Source organism: Chlorocebus sabaeus, chromosome 8 (genome assembly GCF_047675955.1).
Source record: "Chlorocebus sabaeus isolate Y175 chromosome 8, mChlSab1.0.hap1, whole genome shotgun sequence".
Taxonomy (NCBI): Eukaryota; Metazoa; Chordata; class Mammalia; order Primates; family Cercopithecidae; genus Chlorocebus; species Chlorocebus sabaeus.
In genome coordinates this window covers 133095218-133115840 of record NC_132911.1, presented here as the reverse complement: position 1 = coordinate 133115840, position 20623 = coordinate 133095218, and the positions used below count along the sequence as shown (strand labels likewise).

Here is a 20623-nt window from a genome sequence, read left to right as displayed (position 1 = left end):
AGTGAGGGGACAATTATTGCTCTTTGTATGAGAGGTAAAATTGCATTTCTTTTAGTCCTGTCTATGCCTTTCTCTTTACTTTTCTTTCAATCAAAAATAGCCTCTCCTCTAACTTCACCTGTAATTACTCATCCTTCATTTTTTTCTCTGAATGCCTATCCTCCAATAAGCTTTCTAAAGCTGTTGTCAGTTACTATTCCTTTAATTTATACATAGGAGATAAAAATATTTGTAGTACTCATCATCCATCTATCCATCGATAGAATCAACAAGGAAACGAGGCTTCCCCAATGCCTCAACCGTTATTTGGAATTTAAGGTGTTCATTTGAGACTTCAAGTTTGTTTTTCAAAGACATTGACAAGAAGAAAAAAATGACAGAATCTGTTGTGTCTTTATCTTTTTCTTTTTAAAAAAATGATCATTTATTTTGGCCACAATTTTTGGTGGAGCTTTGGTCTAATTTAACTGTATTTCTCATAATATCACAAGCCAATGGCTAAATGAGTTGCCTTTATTGCACTGGAATCCAGCTTTAGCATGTTTCCAATATCTGGTGAAAATATTCATTCACATAAACAGAAACTCCATAGTAGCTACATGTGGAAGTTCTGAGGTAATGTCTCCTTTCTCAAAAAAGCTTCAGTTTAGAATTTTCCAGAGTGACCCACGAAGCAGTTGGTTTTATGCCTGAGATTCTCCATTCCCATTGGGTCAGATAAACTAAGTGAGAGCAGACAGGGGAGATGGTGAGTGGCTGCCATATTCCAATCAGTGCAAGATTTCTCTTTTCTGGTTCACAAAAGAGTTCCTAATCACATCTGGAAAAGAAAATAACAGAAGTGCACTAGGATAAGTGGGTGAGGAAGAAAAAAGCAGAATAGTGTTTTTTGAGTGACTACAATGTGCCAGATCTATACACACTTTTTAATATTATTATTACACTTCAAGTTCTGGGGTACATGTGCAGAACATGCACTTTTGTTACATAGGTATACACGTGCCATGGTGAGTTGCTGCACCCATCAACCCGTCATCTACATTAGATATTTCTCCTAATGTTATTCCTCCCCAACCCCCCACCCACCGACTGGCCCCAGTATACACATGTTTTTGATACCACATTGCATTTTGAAGAAGCCATGTGACTTCTCAGATGCCATTATCCAAGCGGAAAAATGTAAGAAGAAAAACAAAAACTTCGTGATGGTTAATTTTACATGTCAGCTTGACTGGGTTAAGGGGTACTCACATTTACCAACTAATGCTGGTGAAGCTTTAGCTCTGGGAATGCCCGTGAAGGTGTTTCCAGAAGAGATTGACATCTGCATCAGTGGGTGGAGTAAGAAAGATCTGCCCTCACCAGTGTGGGTGGACATCATCCAATTCATTGAAGGCCTGCATAGAATTAAAAAGCAGTGGAAAGATGAAGTCACTCTTTTCTCTGGAGCTGAGACTTTCAGTTTTCTACCTTGGACATCAGGACTCCAGGTTTTTGGACCTGCAGATGTGGAAACTTACACCTGCCCTACACTCCCCCGCCACATGTTCTTGGCCTTTGGCCTTGAACTGAGACTTAGACCATTGGCTCTGCTTGTTCTCAGGCCTTTAGATTCAGACTTAATTACACCACCAGCTTCTCTGGTTCACCAGCTTGCTGGGGCGCATGTGGTGGGACTTCTCAGCATGTGGTCCAATTCTTGTATGTGATCCCATATGTGATCCAATTCCCACAATAATCCTATCTATCTATCTATCTATCTATCTATCTATCTATCTATCTATCTATCATCTGTCATCTACCTACCTACCTACCTATCATCCATCTGTCTATATCCATATCATCTATCTATCTATTATCTATCTGTCTGTCTATCTATCTATCTATCTATCTATCTATCTATCTATCATCTGTCATCTACCTACCTACCTACCTATCATCCATCTGTCTATATCCATATCATCTATCTATCTATTATCTATCTGTCTGTCTGTCTATCTATCTATCTATCTATCTATCTATCTATCTATTATCTATCTCTCTATGTATCGCCCATTGGTTCTGTTTCTCTAGAGGAACCAGACTAATACAAACTTGGAACAAAAAACAAGATGACCCAGCAAGCCAATGACAGAGCCCATCATCCTGCTGAGAAGGCAGTTTATAATAGTGATATTCTGTGCAAGTCCCAGGAAAATGCTTTTTGGCATCAAACCAAACATAGAATAGGGTGAATAGGCAGCAAATGAGATGTTTTATTGAAGATCAAGCTAGTTCACATGAATCGTTTCATCCCATCCTTTTTATGTTGTTCCTATGTAGATATCATTAATCCATTCAGCTGAAGCTCTTGATTTCTGAATGTCTTAATCTCTAACTGCCTGGATTTTTTTTGTTTTTTGTCAGTTGAAGCTTCTTTTGCTTAATTACATATCAGGCAAGCTGGGAGTGTTAGAGAAATGATATTGGGAGCTTCCCAACCTATGACTGATGGGAGTTGGTGGGTAAATACTCCAGCTCCATCCTTCAGAGTGAGAGGACTCTGAGGTGTGACTATCAGAGTTCTATACAGTATCAAGGATTAAATTATACGTTCCCACAGTCATAATAAGCATAATAGCATACTCTGTAAAGGCTGCCTTCCTTCTTTAATTATGTTCCGACTTTCCTACAAGTGTTTGATGGTATCATCTCTCCAACAAAATACTTCCACTCAAATCTTTGCCTCAGGGCCAGCTTCTGGGAGAACACAGAGATAATTCCACTTGGTTTGAGGTGTTACTCAGGTACAGAACATGTGTTTGGAGCCTGTGAGTAGCAGAGCTCATTATGACTGCCTATCACCTTCATAAATATGACTCCCAATTTATAAATGTATATATTGAGAACCAAAATATGTCTTTTATAATAGCACATATTAAGATAGACAAGAGTTTGGTAAATGACAGCTCATGAGCCAAATCTGGCTTTCTATCTGTTTGTTTTTATGTTCTGCATCCTACAAGCTAAGAATGATTTTTACATTTTAAAATGGCTATTTTATAAGTACTTTAATATGTGTAAATTGCTATATAAGGTATTTAAGTCATTTAAATTGTTATATGAGTTGTTATATAAGTAGCCTAAATGTTGTCTCTTGGTCCATAAAGCCTAAAGTTTTTATCTATTTTGTTGTTGTTGTTTTGAGGCAGAGTTTCTTTTTTGAGGCAAAGTTTCTTTTTTGAGGCGGAGTTTCTTTTTTTGAGGTGGAGTTTCTCTTTTGAGGTGGAGTTTCGCTCTTGTCGCCCAGGCTGGAACACAATGGCATGATCTCGGCTCACTGCAACCTCTGCCTCCCAGGTTCAAGCAATTCTCCGGCCTCAGCTTTCCGAGTAGCTGGGACTACAGGCGCCCACCACCAGTCCTGGCTAATTTTTTGTGTTTTTAGTAGAGATGGAGTTTCACCATATTGGCCAGGCTGGTCTCGAACTCCTGACCTCGGGTGATCCACCCACTTCAGCCTCCCAAAGTACTGGGATTATGGGCATAAGCCACCGTGCCAGACACGATCTGATTTTTACAGAAAGTTTGCCAATGCCTGAACTAGTCAATAGCCCTTGGATGTCCTGGCAGTCTCTTAAATCCCACATTTATATTAACCATGCCAATCATGATGTCTGACTCACCAAAAGCCCTGAGACCAGAGAGGGCACTTATCCAGTGGGTGCTAACTTATACAATATAAACAACCCATGCTGTATCCTGTCGTGAAAACATGACCATGCCTAATCAATTGTTTTGTTTTCTCTTTGGAATTTTAAATAGGCAACATGGAGGAAATAAGATAACAGGAGCCACTAGAGTTAAAAAAAAAAAAAAAAAAAAGGTATAGAAAAAGTCATGAAATAGAATCAAGTTTGGGATATATTGGGGTGGGAGGACAGAGTATGGATACGAAGTCAGAATTATGAGAGAGCAAGACAAGCAAATGTTATGAGGAATCCAAGACCTTGACACTAAGGGCAAGTAGCTCTGAGACAGGGAATAGACATAAAAAGATTGCAACCCAAATATTCTGACTCAAACAACTCCTTTGCATACTATAAATCCCCTGAGGACACTCATGTCTTAGTCCTCATTGTAATCCTGGAACTAAATATTATTCAAATGAATCAAATAAAAATTGATTAACATTCATTAATTAAATCAGTACACTTGCTTTTCATCTCATGCTCCAGTGGAATATCTTTTAATTGACTTTTGTTGCCATTTAATTTGTATGTTGTTAGTCGCTCTTAATGAGTTCGCACCTTGACTTTCCAATTGAATTAGAAGACCCACAGGCTAGAAACAGTGGTGAAAACAGCTTTGTACCATTCTTTTCACACATTCTCTGAATGAATAGTTGCTGAGTGACTCATCAATATATTTTAAAATCTTTTTTCTTTTGCTTTGCAAGAAGGCATGCAGAGTATATTTATATCAGAACAAACTCTTCAGTTGAGTGAAGGATCTTGCACTCTTACATCTATAACTCTCTACCTCCATAAGTTCTTCCAAAAGACCTTATCCATCTACAGTATTTGGTGACTTTGTTCATTATTTTCCATCTCCCTGGTGAATTATTTTCACATTTCAAGTTTTATAAATTTTCTCTGGGACACAGTTTTGGACAATTATAGTCACTTTGATTCCCAGCAGGATCATCTCTAAAATATTCCATCATCCCATGAAATAATAGATCATGGATCAGCCAGAGGTAAAATGTTTTGTTTTTGGGAATCAGACATAAAACAATGATTTTTAACATGACAAGTGCTTGTATTGCTCAACATGTACCATCTAAAAATGATTTATGTTTAGACAACACCATTATCAAATGCTTTTAGTGTTATGGTCCCACAGTATTCTGGGAGCAAAACGGTGTGGTAGAATATTTGTGAAATGCTGTCAGGAAGCAGAGCTAATCCATAAGAAAACTCACACATATTTTTGTAATACTTGGGCCATAACTTGGAGGTATGTAGACTTTTCTAGTAGCCTTTCTAGTTCCTGCAGTTTCTGCAGGACTTGGCTTTGCATGTACCAGGGAATATCACTTCTCCCTGTGCGCAATCTGGTTGTCTCCATCTTATTTAGTCAGATGGTTCTGGGGCACATCCAATAAGAAGCCAACCACAAAAATGAGCAGTTGCTGTTTATAAAATCCACACATTGTTATATAATCCAGATGACAGCACAAGTGGGAAATGCTGCTAATATTCAGCTTTAACCACAATTTTAACACTTTCAGATAGCAAATGTGTGGCTGGGGTGTCTAGTTTTATATTAGGCAAAGTCCTGGTAGAAATAGAAACTTTATGAGCTAGGTCTATTACACTGAAATTTTACTGTGCTAGTTACATGCTGAGGCAACAGGCAGCAGGGACTTGGACCAATGTGAAGAGCCAAAGTCAGTTTTCCATAAAGCCCTTGGTTGGTTCTGCCATCATTCAGTGCTATGAAGTATTTAGCTATGTGCTTATTATGGAATAGTTTCTGTTTCTAAATGTGACACTGAATACATCTACCATTGGATCATTTCTAGAACTAACTTTTACCTCTCAAGGAACATATCACCACAGCTAAAAAAGCCATTTAAATATGACAGGGAAAATAACCAAAATAAAATGCATTAAAAACTAAAATAACCATAAGTCTTTTGCTGTTGTTAATTTATGAAGTTTCATCCTACCAACACTTCTTTGTATTTATCCATAGTCTATGTAATTTTATCAGATGGAAATATATTCGGACTCAAGTAACAGGAAATATGACTAATAGTGAGGGTTTATTTTTCATGTAACAAGAAGGTACTAGTTCAGTAGGACTAGTTTAGTCACTCAATTATGTCTAGGTTCAACTATGATTTACTTGTTTTTTCTCCAATGGGCTAGGTGGTTACTACAGCTCCAGCCATCATTGCTGTATTTGGGTTCAGAGAGTGGAAAAGGAGAGTAATGATGCTAAATATCTAAATATCTGAAGATGTCTCAAGATATTTCCCAGGCTAAAACTTAAACCACGGCTAACCTAGTGGCAAGGAAAATAGAGCGTTCGATGATAATGATTGGCTTAGACAACAGTTAATTATCTAAGAGTGGGTATACTAATATTCAGAACAAAATCCACATTCTGTTGGCAAGAAAGAAAGGTGTTCTGGACCCTGGGTAGGTGTATGACAATGTCTGCAAAAACATCCTTTGGGGATACTCAAGTCTCTTCTTCTATAATCCCATTGGTTTCTCCATCTTTGCTTTTTCTTTTGGTCCTTGTTTGACCCATCAAAATAACTTCTTAGTGAATTTTAAAGTAGTACCCAAGTCAAGAATAAATACAGAACTAATTATTATAAAAATTATTCAAATTTGAGAGTGGAAGAGGAATGCAAAAAATCTCAAGTGACAGTAAAAGCAGGAGCTTTGGAGTCAGGTGGAATCATTTTTGAGTCCTGTCTCAATCATTGTTTCTTACCCCCAGCGTGATTTAAATTTAGCTTCCTGAAAACTCAGTTTTATTGCAAAATGCAAATGAAAGCAATCATAAAAATGCAAATGAAAGCAATAATAAAAATCCTCAAATCAGAAAGTGGTTTGAGGATTAAATCCTTGTCAAATGCTTGTCAAAGTGCCTAACCCACAGTAAAGCATAAATGTTAGCTATAGTGAAACAGTCATTGGTTAAAGCTTGAAGACTATGTTGATGTCACTGTTTTATATAAATGTTTTAAAAAGTCTATGATTAGATGTGTTGATTTGGGGCTCTATTAAATGTCTAGGATTGTTATGGTTCAAATAAGTGGTTTAGTATATTGATGTAACACACGTGCTGAGCATGATAGAAGCAGACTCTAAGTCAGGTGTTGGAGACTCAAAGATGAAGTGGTTGATGAGTTTAATAGCTTGGAAAAATTACAAGTAAATACATACACACATGAGTTGGTACATTTGGATGTTCATCATATTGGAGTTGCTCAATGAGAAGTGAGACAGAAAGTTCAACTCTGTTTAAAATTTGACTTCATACTTAGGTTTGCTGCATGGATGAATGTTGGAGAAATAGTTGGAATATGTACCTGGCACATAGTAACCAGTTGAAAAATGCTGCCTCGCATTATTTTTTTTCTGCCTTATTTTTCTGGTTGCAAATGTTTAATTTCTATGTAATTAATATTGGTGTTGTAAAATTATATAATATCAGCCTGAGAAGATAATAAGCAATGTCAGAGCCCTTTATATAAGGAACTAATAAAAGTGGTAATTATAAAAATAACAATAAAATAACTAACATTTATCAAGGGAATGTGCCAGTACTGTGAAAAATTCTTTACATGCTGATTTCATTGAATACTGACCTCAACCATATGAGATAAGTTCTATAATTCTTCCATTTTAGAGGTGAGAAAACCAATATGTAGAAAGTATACATAATTTTTCCGAGGTTACAAATATAGTAAATATTGTAACTTGGAACCAAATCCAGGTTTATGCCCACTCTAGCCTCCAAGCTCTTATCTCCAATGATGTTATGCCTCCTCTTGTCATTGTTTACTAATTACTTCACATACTAATGTTTACTCAATAAATGGATTCACAAAATGAAACCTAAGTGGAGAGTTTCTAATGGAAGATGCTCCTTCCAGCTCACTATTTTACTAAAGCCTTGGGAGCATCACATGTTGCTTTTGTTTTCACAAGACTCAAGAGGGCAGACACACATGAGCATTTCTCTAATGAGATCATCTATTTTCAAAGGCCGACTTGGTTCTCCTGCTTATATTTTAGCTTCCTATTTTAATTTCGCAATATAAGTAACAGGTGCTTTTATTAACTGTTTGAAAATATGAGAAAAATTAGGTTTAAAACCAGGGAAACATGTCCCGCACATTGTTTAACTCCTTTTGGGACTTACTGATCTCTCAGTGCTTTCATGTTCACTTCCCTTAAAATAGCCAGTAAATTCATCTGAAGGGAAAGGAGAGGACTAATTAGGATGGCAATATGAATGATATTCTGTTTTTCATCAACTGTGCTTCCTTAAAGTCTAACCAATTTCTGTTAACTGAAGGAAGAACTGAGGAAAAAAAAATTTGAGAAATTTGTGATGCTGTTAGGCAATTCATACTTTTGGTGCTTACAATCTATAAAATTAGATTGTAAAATTTACAACCTATAAAATTATAAATCTATACATTTATAACTTATAAAATTATAAAGTTACATATGGCTCTACCAAGCTCACCAGGTAGACATCTCCCTACTCCAAATATCTGTTAGGTTTTACCATGAGCACCTAAAATACAACACATCCAAAATAAAACCCATCACCTCCCACCTCTTCCTCCATCCCCCAACCAAATGGTCTGTTTCGCTGGGGAACTCTTCTCATTTATTGACATTTCTATCCATCCCATTTCCCAAGTCAGATATCTGAAAGTTGACTTTGGCTCTATTTTACCTCACCTTCTACATTGAACCAAGTATGAAAAAAATGTAAGATTAACAATTCTCACATCTTTGTTCTCATCATCCACCTGGCACTACCTTCAGACCACCAACCTATATCAACTTCACTTGAATTACTGGAATGACCTGTTGTCTTCAGTGATGAGCATCATTCCTCAAGCTGTTCTCCAAGCTCCAGCAGCCAATAATCTTTATTTAAACAAGGCTGATACCATTGTTTTTCTCCTTATCAATCTTCTGGAATTTCCTTTCACTTTAAGAAGAATTCAAAAATTTTTTAGATGATTCCACGCTGGAGAAGGCTTAATCTCTGCTTACCTGTTCAACTTCTCCCCTATCTGCTTATCCCCGAGTCATGGTTCAGTGAGGATGAATGCTGCATGGTTCTTCAAGAAGCTTCTGGTCTCTATCACTCCCAGTAGTCTGTAATGATATTCTTGCTGCCTAGAAACATTTGCTTTCCTTTATATCCATTTTGAGTGGGTAATTCTTCACATTGCAGCTCAGAAATTACTTCTCTGGGATGCCTTCCTTGATTTTTAGGACTAGGTTGTGGCCTTTCTATAGGCTAACCCTTACCACAATGCATAGTCACCCTAGTCTACTACCTCTTTGAAAAACTGTGTATTTGTTAATCAGGTTATATCCCTGTGGTCTAGTGCATAACAGTTGTTGGGCAAACGCTGAAGAAATGGCATGCTGATAGGAAGGAAATGGGGGCCATTTGTGGAATTATTTCTAGTAAAACGTATACCTTTGGCTCAATTATCCTGATACTTTGAGATAAAACCTGTGAGTGTGTGTGTGTGAGTGTGTGTGTGTTTGTGTGTGTGCATATACATGCTTAATCTGAGTTATTAGGGTTATTACTGTTGGTATTTCCTTTTCTAAGCTAGATAGATAAACTAGGCTCATTCAGAAGACTGAGAGCAATTTTTAGATTTGAGGTACTCAGCTCACCTGTATTTGTTTTCTATTGCTATATGATAAATTACTACAAAATTTGTGGCTTAAAATAATACCCGTTAAATATTTCACAGTTCTGAAGTTCAGATGTCCAGTTCAACATGGCTGGGTTCTCTGCCCAGAGTACCACAAAGCTGAAATTAAGGTATCATCTAGACTGAATTCTCTTCTCCAAGATCTAGGAAATATAAACCCTCTTTTAAACTCATTCTTGTTGGCAGAATTCAGTTCCTATGGTTGTAGGACTTAGGTCCCTGTCTCCTTGCTGGCTGTCAGCTCTCGGTTTCTAGGGGCCTCTTGCATTCCTTGCTGTCGCCCCTTCCATCTTCAAGCAAACTGTGGTGTGCTGAACCATTCACATGTTTTCAATCTCTGACTTTCCTTTCTGCTGCTGGAGAAGACTTTCTGCTTGCAAAGGGCTCATGTGTTTATGTCAGGCCCATATATGCTCTTTATCTTACAGTCAATTGATGTGGGACCTTACTGACGTCCATGAAATCTCTTCAGAGTTGAATCAAATACCTATATTGGTGTTTGATTGAATAAATGGGAAGTATGTGTATACCAGGGGCCAGGAATCTGGGGCAGTCATTGGAAAATTCTACCTACCACACCACCATATTATACAATAAAATGAAAATAAATGAAAACCAAATAGAATATCAACAACAAAATTTGGTGATAAGAATTGGGTTTGAGTGGCAGTACACATGCTCTAATTTTTGAAGGGAAACCCAGATTCCTGATAATGTCACACTTGATATTATGTGCTGTGAAACTTGTCCTGTACAAACATTAATAGATGTAAATTCAGGGCTGCTTTTTACCTTCTGTTCCAGGTTACATGACTTTCTCGTTCACAGCCTCTGTTTGGCCTCAGGCACATGTTTTACTGAATTCCTCATCTTTCTCCCTTTTCATTTCTATTATCATTGTCATCATCATTTTTAATCACACCATTTACTGAACACTTACTCTGTACCAACACGCTAGGTATCTTATTTCATTTAATTTGTTCAATAACTCTTAACTAGTTGTGAGTGTGCCCATTTCATTAATTCACTCAAGACCAGCAGCAAATCAGTAGTCGAGGCTCTGGTTGTTGTCTTCTAAAGTCCCTTTGTTTCTCCTCAACGTTATACTGTTGTCTTTCAAGGATGTGATAAACCAGGTTCATTCAGGAGCATGTGTTGGAAAGATAAGGATTAGAACTCAGTGCCTGATACTTCCAGGCTTATCCTTCCAACTCTTCAGCTGTTGAGTCAATAACTGAAAAGATGCCCTGCCTGCCTTCTAAGAAATTGGCTCCTGTGGGCAAACAACACTGTCTTCATTTATTTCCTCTGACATTATGAATTAATTGTGAACTAAGTGACCAAATCATCATAATACAATTGGCCTCTAAATACTAAATTGTAAACTTGCGTGAATCAGGATCATGTGTCCTATAACATTTCTTTCTTTCTTTTTTAATTGAGCTTCACTCTGACATTCTCAGTAAAGTCTAACAATGGGTTGCTCTGTTTCAAGAGTTAGTCAGACCCAGCTGTTATGAAAATAATATGTTTGAGAAAATTGACTTGACATTTGATGGCCTTACGATACTTCTGACAGGATATAATCAACCCATTAGGGAGAAACAGAAACATTCCTTGTATAGCCACGTTATTTCTGGGCATGACCGAATTCCCTCAAAGTGGAGTGGGTGAGTTTTCAGGGCAAGCTGAGACTTCATCGCCTCAAGCCCTGCAGTCAAAGTGACTGAATGTACTTTCTCTTCCCTTGTCCACTGCCCTTGATCTGATGAAAGGAAAACATTACTTTCCTAAGCCAACAATTTCTTTTTTCTTCTTCTTTTCCTCTCCTGAAGTCTAAATTTATTACAAGGGCTTGGGTTTTAAAAGATTCTCTCAGTCTTTCTTCCACTCAGGAACAGCTGGGACAACTCTCTTGGGAAAGTGATTAGAAGCAGGAAGTGGCAATTGGGATTCCTGACTTCAGTTCCCAGGCCTCTCCTGAGCTCTCTGTGGGACTCTGAAGGGCTCATCTCAACCTCTTTGCTAAGTTCTTTGCTATAAAATTTCAGCCTCTAACTCCCTGCTGCTTTGCTTTTGTTCTTTCCCAAACAGGCAATATGAAGAACAGGGAAGAGAACCAACTGTAGAGTCAAAAATCCCAGCTCTCTAGGGTCTAGAAAGTGATCAAACTTTTTCAGGCCAGATTTTCATGTCCGTAAAATGAGACCAATAACGAGACCAATAACCTTGAAAAGCTACCGTCAATATCAAAGGAGAGCAAATATAGACAATACCTTACATAGTTCTTGGCAGGTCTTTTAAATTCTATACTAGATTTATTTCCCTGGAACTTCCTGCAATTTCTTTAAGTCATTCTATTCAATCTGTCAGTAAATATATGCCTGATCTTATGTTTTTAAAAAATGCTTCATCATAAAATAATCATATTAAATTGAATTATTACAATTAGAATTTATATATATACTACAAGTTTCAGGTTATAAAACTTATTCTTAAGGCTATCCTCACTTAATGTTCTGATTCACTATATCATAACCTCCACCAGAAAAGGAACTGTGTCTATCTTATCATGTCTGTGTCATGAGTATCTAAAAAGAGTCTGGGGTGAGAGGGAATAGTTTCCAGATGAAACTGTTCCAACTCAGATCACTAGGCATTCGTTAGATTCTCATAAGGAGTGTGCAGCCTAGATCCCTTGCATGTGCAGTTCATGATAGGGTTCGTGCTCCTATGAGAATCTAATGTCACTGCTGATCAGACAGGGAGGTGGGGCTCAGGCGGTAATGCTCACTTGCTGAGCTCACCTCCTGCTGGGCAGCCTAGTTCCTAACAGGCCACAGACCAGTACTGGTCCATGGCTCGGGAGTTTGGGATCCCCGACCTAGAGATTTGCTAAATGAGTAAATTATGTAATTAATTAAATGTCTTTCCACATAGTTTCTATTCTCTATGTTTGGCTTTCCCTTGTGTATTTTATATCAGGGGTTGGCAAACTAAGGCCTGTGGGCTAAACACTACCTGTTGTCCGTTTCTGTACATTTAAATTCAGCCATGCCCATCCACTACACTACCCATCCAAAAGTGCTTATATTTGCTTTTGCACTATTGCAAAAGCAGTTTAATAGTTGTGCCAGAGACTATATATATCATGAGATGCAAAACGCTTACTGTCTAGTTCTCTGTCTTTTACTAAAGATAGAGTGATATTTCCAAAGTAAAAATCCAATTATTTCACTATCCTTGCTTAAAGTCCTCAGTGACTCAATCATTGTCATAAAGAAGTCTAATATTTTTCTATGACATGATCTGAACCCTGTCAATCTCTGCAGACTCATCCCTTGCTACTTTTTTGCTTAAACCATGTAATTTTTCAGCCTGTCAAAGGTTCTGGACCTTTACATAAGCTATTGCCTGTGCTGGGAACACTGTTCCTTCCAATTTTTCCTTGTTAACCTCTACTCATCCTTCTTGAATTTGCTTAAACATCATTTCTGTGGGAATGCTTTCTCTGAAGTTACCTGTGAGAATGCTTTCTCTAAAGAAGTTAGTAGATTCTTGTTCATGGTCCAACTGCATCTTGTACTTTTCTTGTTCCAGCACTAATCAGCACTTTGCTAATGATAAAACACAGGTGCAAAAAAAAAAAAAAAAAAAAAAAAAACACACAGGTCAATTTGACCATGCTCACAGTAGTAAGCAGAGAGTTTGGGATTTGAATTGAGAGCTGTCTAAATCTAATGACCACTTTCTTTCTGTCACACTTTGCATCTGATTAATATGTAAGATAATATTTATAGCATGTGGAGTCGGTACAGGATGATGTATGGGTCTAATGAAGCATAACCTTGGGATTTTCTAATCAATGCACAATGCCAGCCACAGAAATATTAATCATGGTAGCTGCGACACACCTGTTAACAGTCGATTTAGTTGGCAAGTGCCAAGATTTATAGATGTCCCTGCCGTTATAAGTTATCTGCTGTTTCATAACAAATTACCCCAACACACAGAGACTTAAAAGAACAACCCTGTATCATCTTACAGTTCTATGGATCAGAAATCTGGGTATGGTTTAGTTGGGCACCTCTGGCTCAGCATCTCACAAGAGGTTGTAGTCAAGTTGTCAACCAAAGCTGTGGTCTCATCTGAAGACCTGACTAGAGAGACATCTGCTTCTAAGTTTACTCACATGGTTGTTGGAAGTCCTCACTCCCTTCCCATGTGGTTCTCTCCACATATCTACCTCACATCATGACAGCTGGCTTTCTCTAGAGAAAAGTTATCTAAGAGGGTGAGACACAACTCCCAACATGGAGTCTTCTATAACTTAATCTCAAAAGTGACATCACATCATTTTAAACATGTTCTATTCATTAGAAGTGAGTCAATAGATCAGGCCCACACTCACAGAAAAGGAATTGGACAAAGACATGAATACCAGGAAGTGGGAATCATTGGCAACCATCTTGGAGTTGGCTTAGTGTCCTGCCCTTACTCTGCATTCCACCTGTGAAGTTTTAGATCACAGAGTTTCCTTCCAGTCAGATTTCAATTATAGGTTTGTTCATGCTTTTTTACAGGAACATATGGAGTATTTGCATATTGACATTTTGGGTTGGATAATTCTTTGTTACTGTGGGCTATTTTGTGCCTTACAGGATATTTAGAAGCATCCCTGGCCTCTACCCACTAGATCCCAGTTGCACCTGCTCTATTCAGTTTAACAATCAAAAAATGTCTCCAGACATTACCACATTCATAGATTCATCAGAAGTCACCCTTGGGGGCTAAGACTGAGTCAGTGAGGAATGTTGACAGCCTCAACAAAGTCAGGCTTCTGCCAAGAGAGAGTATGAACAGATGTAGGGCAGGTAACTGGCAGTGTTTTTTAAATAAATCTAAATCCTAACTTACATAGTTCCAGGTAACTGGATAATAGGATAAAAATATGAAAAACACTTTGTAAGGTTATAAGAGCTGAGGTATGAAGGTATTAAAAAGACAACTTGAGTCCATATTCTATGCCCAAATCTCTCAATGGTAGAAATTCTGACTTATAACGACTAAGTTTATCAGTGCTTAAAACTTAATTCTCTTTACTTTTATCTATTAAACACCAATTTTCCCCAAGAATTTTGACATCTGGTTCTCTTATTCCAGAAAGTAGCCTAGTGTCTGAATACATATTTTATGAATGAATAAATGACTTTTATTAATACCTTTGACTTTTACCATTTGTATGTAAACAGATGATATTAGAGCATAAATATACAGCCCAGAGAGCTTTCTTATGCTCCAGGTCCATTCATCTTTCATTTATCTACAACATCTGTGTATGCAGGTTGCTTTCACACAGATTAATTTTAAAAGTAAACTTATCATCTCTTTCCTAGAATCTTTTTCATATTCCTGAATTTAATATCTCAGTGATTACCAAGATAGGAACATGAAAATCATCTTTGATTCATCCTTTTTCCTCATCCCACTTCTTGTAATGTCCTACCATTCAATTACATGAATGTTCATTAAATATGAACATTTATTCATTCCACAATCATTCATTGAACATCTGGTGTGTACTGGGGACTGTGGCACGTCTCTCTACCACTACCAACACTGTTTTCATTCACAATCTCATTACATTTTATCCAGAATAATGATATTATTTTGTGAGTGACTGGGGCTATTCAATGTGTTCAGACTATGTAAGTAAGGATTACTCGACAAGAAAACCAATCATACTAGATCAATCTATTTATTATTTTATCACAAGTTGATACCTTTGATTTATAATTAGAACCATATTTAATTTTAGTCCATTCATATAGCATAAGTGGTGGGAAAAAATACCACACAATGAATTTGAGAGAAAGTTAAGACAGAGCCAGTTGCTTTATGGTGATGGAAATGAAATGCTTACTCAGAGTATGTCTTGTAGTCACCAAAACAACCAGATGATTTGTTACAGGTTTCCATCTATCCAATCCTAAAACATCCATTACTTTAATTGCAGTAGATCAACACTGTGGTCATTCTTTCCTTTGAACTATGAAAGAAACACTCACGTCTATTCTCCCTAGGCTTCCATTGCTTTCTGAAAATAAGGTAGTGCTCAGGAACCTTATGTTAAAAGGAATGACAGTGCCTAGAAATAGCCTTCTGCTGTGAAGCAGGAGTATATTATCATAGTAGATGGCCTCACTGAGTCACAAGACCCATTGCTGTCTTTTGGTGGTGGGTTGGTGATTATGAACAAGTCACTTAAGCCTCCTGAGCCTCAGTTCTGCCATCTGTAAAGTGGAGATAATTTCCTGACTTCTTTATATTTTTAAATTTATTTTTCATTTTTATTTTTATTTATTTATTTATTTATTTTTTTGAGATGGAGTCTTGCTCTGTCGCCCAGGCTGGAGTGCAGTGGCACAATCTCAGCTCACTGCAAGCTCCGCCTTCCGGGTTCATGCCATTCTCCTGCCTTAGCCTCACGAGTAGCTGGGACTACAGGCACCTGCCACCACGCCCAGCTAATTTTTTGCATTTTTAGTAGAGACAGGGTTTCACCATACTAGCCAGGATGGTCTCTATCTCTGGACCTCGTGATTCACCCACCTCGGCCTCCCAAAGTGCTGGGATTACAGGCGTGAGCCACCACGCCCAGCCATTTTCTGACTTCTTTATGGCATTTTTCTGAGCATTATATAAAATTTTGTTTGTGAAACCATTTGAGGGTTATAAACACTACATAAGAAGCTGATATGTCTTTTTCAGAGTGTCGTTATTAATTCAGAATTCTTGCTACTTAGCCTCTCAAATATTATTTTTCCTCTCTGCTTAATGGAAATAATACCTCAACAATCTGAAATGTGGATTAATGTGACTTATGACTCAATAAATATTAGTCCCTCAACATTCTTGACGTCTTTTGTAAGAAATATATATTTTTTTGAGACAGAGTCTCGCTCTGTTGCCCAGGCTGGAGTGCAGTGATGCAATCTCGGCTAACTGCAAGCTCTGCTTCCTGGGTTCAGGCCATTCTCCTGCCTCAACCTCCCGAGTATCTGGGACTACAGGTGCCCGCCACTACTCCCAGCTAATTTTTTATATTTTTAGTAGAGATGGGGTTTCACTGTGTTAGCCAGGATGGTCTTGATCTCCCGACCTGGTGATCCACCCGCCTCAGCCTCCCAAAGTGCTGGGATTACAGGCGTGAGCCACAGCGCCCGGCCAACAAATGTTTTTATGAATAAGAGTGATCAAAATTTCAAATTCAAGTTTTTAGCACGATTTCAATTCTATTATCATACATAATATAAACCCAAAGTTGAACAAAGCTAGCATTATTAGAAAAAATTGTAGTTCAACTTGCTTCAGACACAAGCAGACAACTTTCCATGGGAGCAGTCCCTCCTGTGGGAACCTCTCAAGTAAATTTATGGCACAGAAGGGTGATACAAAACTTGTTTTTCCATGTGAGCTAATGGCTCTCAGTAAGTGACAGATGAGTTCAAAGGTCTGAAGCATATACAACCTACCAGTTAACTCAAAATTGATCTAGATTCAATGCATTGAAGTCAAAACTTTATCACACATTTTTGTAGAAATTAACAAGATGGCTCAAAAATGTACATAAAACTCAGAGGCCTTAAAATAGTCAAGAAAACTTTGGAGAAGGATAAAGCTAGATGACTTATACCATCTGATTTCAAGGTTCACTATAAAGCTACCGTAATTCTGGGACTTTGGTTGGTGACACAAGTCAATAGTCAATAAACTTAAGATAAAGATGCCAATGCAATTTAATAGGGAAGAGGAAAGTCTTTACAATAGTGCTGAAACAATTGAATATTCATATGGAGCAAAATAAATCTTGAGTTCTATCTGACAGCCTACAAAAATGAGTTAGAGAAGGATAATAGATCCAAACGTGTAAGTAAAATCTATAAAATGTTTTTAAAGAAAAAAATGATGAAGTATCATTATAGCCATAGAGTAGATTAAGATTTATTAGACAGGACACAAAGACACTAACCATTATAAGGTGATACATTAGACTTTAAGTAAATACTTCTGCCTACCAAAAGATACTAGTAGAAATATGAAAAGATAGGTCATGATTGGGAGAATATATTCACAAAATATATGTGACAAAGAAATTATATCCAGAATAAATAGCTCCCAAAAATCGATAATAAAAGATAGACTTATATTACGTCTGAGATGAGATATCAAGAATCAGATTTACTCTCTTGACTGAGAAAAGCCAAAAACACTCCCAACATATTTAAGAATAAGATATTCAAGACATCAGTTAATAATGGAAAATTGTTCTTAAAAGGGGAAAAATATAAGATGAGATCTGATCTATAATTTCTTCATATTGCTTCCTTGAGAACGTTTACATGCTGAAGTATATAAAAGAAAAACCAAGACAGAGTCTGGCAAACTTCTTGAGTTGAAGAGATGTATCTGTCTTGGGAGATACAGGTTTCTACAATTTGCAGGTTGTAGAACTGTAAAGGAAAGAGCTGCATAAAGATAGAACTCTAGAAATCTACAGAGATTCCCCCTTGAGTAATCAGCTGATTACTGATGAGCTCATGTGTGTGAAGCCTGGAAAAGAATCACTCAAAAGGATAAGAGATGAATGTGTTGCCCTCACGCTGGGCTAGAATTAGTGCTTATCCTGTCAGACTAGAAAATCTAATGATTCATGGAGTACTGAGTAAAATATAAAGAATGGTTTTACCTTAGTATTGGGGAATAACTTATTCTAGATTTAGAACTGCTTAGGTCTCACCTAATAAAGCTTAATAACAACACTCCAAGGGATAAAATTTCCAAGTAACTTACCTGCATTCCGGAGCAAAGCAAAAGTATAATTATTGGAAACAAGTATCTAGTATCCAACAACGTAAAATTCACAATGTCTGTCATCATATAATTTAAAAAAAATAGCAGGCATGCAAAGCAGACAAAACTATGATCCATAATATGGAGAAAAACCAACCAATTGAAGCTGTACCAGAAATAACACAGATGTTACATTTGTCAGGCAAAGACATTAAATCAATTATTATAACATAATTCTAGATCTTCAGAACATTCAGTGGAAATATGGAAAAAATCTAAAGGACCTAAATCAAATTTCTTGACATTAAAAACTACTGCGTGTGGAATAGAAGATATACTGGATGGAATTAACACAATATAGACATTGAAAAATGAAGTATCAGTAAACTTTAAGGCAAAGAATGAAAACTATTTGGTATGGAACATAAATAAAAGAGAATAATTTTTTAATAAAAATAACAGTAGTTGCAGAATGACTTTGAGTAATGTAATCTACAAATAAGTGGAGCTGCCAAAGGAGAGGAGAATGGGGGTGACAGATAAATAGTCAAAAAAATAATTGCTAAAAATATTTCAAATTTGATGAAAAGTATAGACCTACAGATCCAGGAATCTCAATGATACCCAAGTATAAGAAACATAAACAAAACTATAACATAAAATATCACAATTAAATTGTTTAAAACTAGAAGTAAAGAAAAACATGTGAAAACCAGCCGGATGGAAGACCCATTACGTATAGAACAAGGACATGTGAAGCAGCAGATTTTTTCAAAACCAATGCAAATGTGTAGACAATATAGCAACATCTTTAAAGTGCTGTAAGATAATAATCAGAAAACCAATAATCTGTCAAGTTAGAATACTAAACCCAGTGAAAATCTTCCCAAAATGAAGGCAAAATAAAGATTCATAGAAATACGCAGCAGCTAAAATAATTTATCACCTACAACACTGAACTACAAGAAATATTTAAGAAAGTCATTCAGGTAGAAGAAAAATGATACTTAATGGTAATATCAATCTTCACAAAGGAATGAAGAGAACTGGAAATCTTAACCCCATGAGTGAATACATAACATTTTTTCATATTATTTAAGTCTCTTTAAAAAGGAGTTGGCTGTTTAAACAAAAATAATAATGGTACAGTGTAAGATACATAACATTTAAAGTTAAAATGTATGACAACAATAGCACAAAGGTAGAGAAAGGAAAATAGTATTAAAACCAGAAGAATAAAAAAGTATTATATTATTGTCAATTTTTTGTACTATAGGTGAAGTTTTATAATGTCACTACAAGTTAAATTGTGATAAATTAAAGACGTATCCTTTAAACCTCAAAGCAACCATGCACAAAAAAGAGGCCCAGCTAATAAGACAGTGAAGATGATAGATATAAACCTAAACTTCTTAGAATTCACATTACATTTTATAGTCTAAATGTTGCAATTGAAAATGAAAGATTGTGGATAAATGAGCAAAACCTAACTAAAGAAAAAAATCAGTTTAAAAATGAAGACAAAAGTATGTTACAAGTTAAGAGACAAAGATATACTATGCTAACACCAATCAGAAGAATGCTGGGGTGGCTGTATTAATATTAGATACACACAAAAAATATGTTGCAACACAGAATATTACCGGAAATAAGATGATTATTTCATAATGATAAATAAGTAAATTCTTCAAGATAATATAATAATTCTAAACATTTGGTGCAACTAATAGTGATAGATAAGTAACCCAGTTAAAATGAACAAAAGACTTGAATGGACAAAATATATATCAATATTTATAAAGGAGTTCAACATTCTTAATTTTCAGGAAAATGTAAATTTAAAACATGATGAAATGCCACTGCATATGCATTAAAATGGCTAGAATTAAAATGATGAATTTCATTCCTAGATATTTACGTAAGAGAGAAGAAGACAGATGTCCACAAAAAATATTTGTATAAGAATTTTCATAGCAGATATATTAATAATAGCCAAACACTAGAAATAAACTATTTGTCAGCCAAGAGGTGAATGAATAAATAAACTTTGCTCTAGCCATACAATGGAATACTTGTCAACAATAAAAAGGAACAATCTACTGATGTATGCAACAACATGAATGAATCTCAGAAGCATAGTGAACAAAGTTGCAAAAACATATAAACTGTATAATTTCATTTATATTAAGTTCAATGAAAAAAATTGTTCTGTAATGATAAAATGAGAACACTGGTTGCCTATATTAAAGTTGGGTATTTACTAGAAATGAATATGTGGGAACTTTC

General features: G+C 36.4%; 1 long non-coding RNA gene across 2 annotated transcripts in view; it reads right to left on the bottom strand.

Moving 5' to 3' along the window:
* Window positions 1–435: 435 nt before the first annotated feature.
* Window positions 436–20623, bottom strand: part of LOC140712335 (uncharacterized) — a 35582-nt gene continuing 15394 nt past the window's right edge. For both annotated transcript variants that reach the window (XR_012093866.1, XR_012093867.1), the window contains exons 2-3: window positions 1252–1397; window positions 436–820 (exon numbers count right to left, since the gene is read on the bottom strand). This is a non-coding gene — a long non-coding RNA (uncharacterized lncRNA). The remainder of the gene's footprint in view (window positions 821–1251; window positions 1398–20623) is intronic.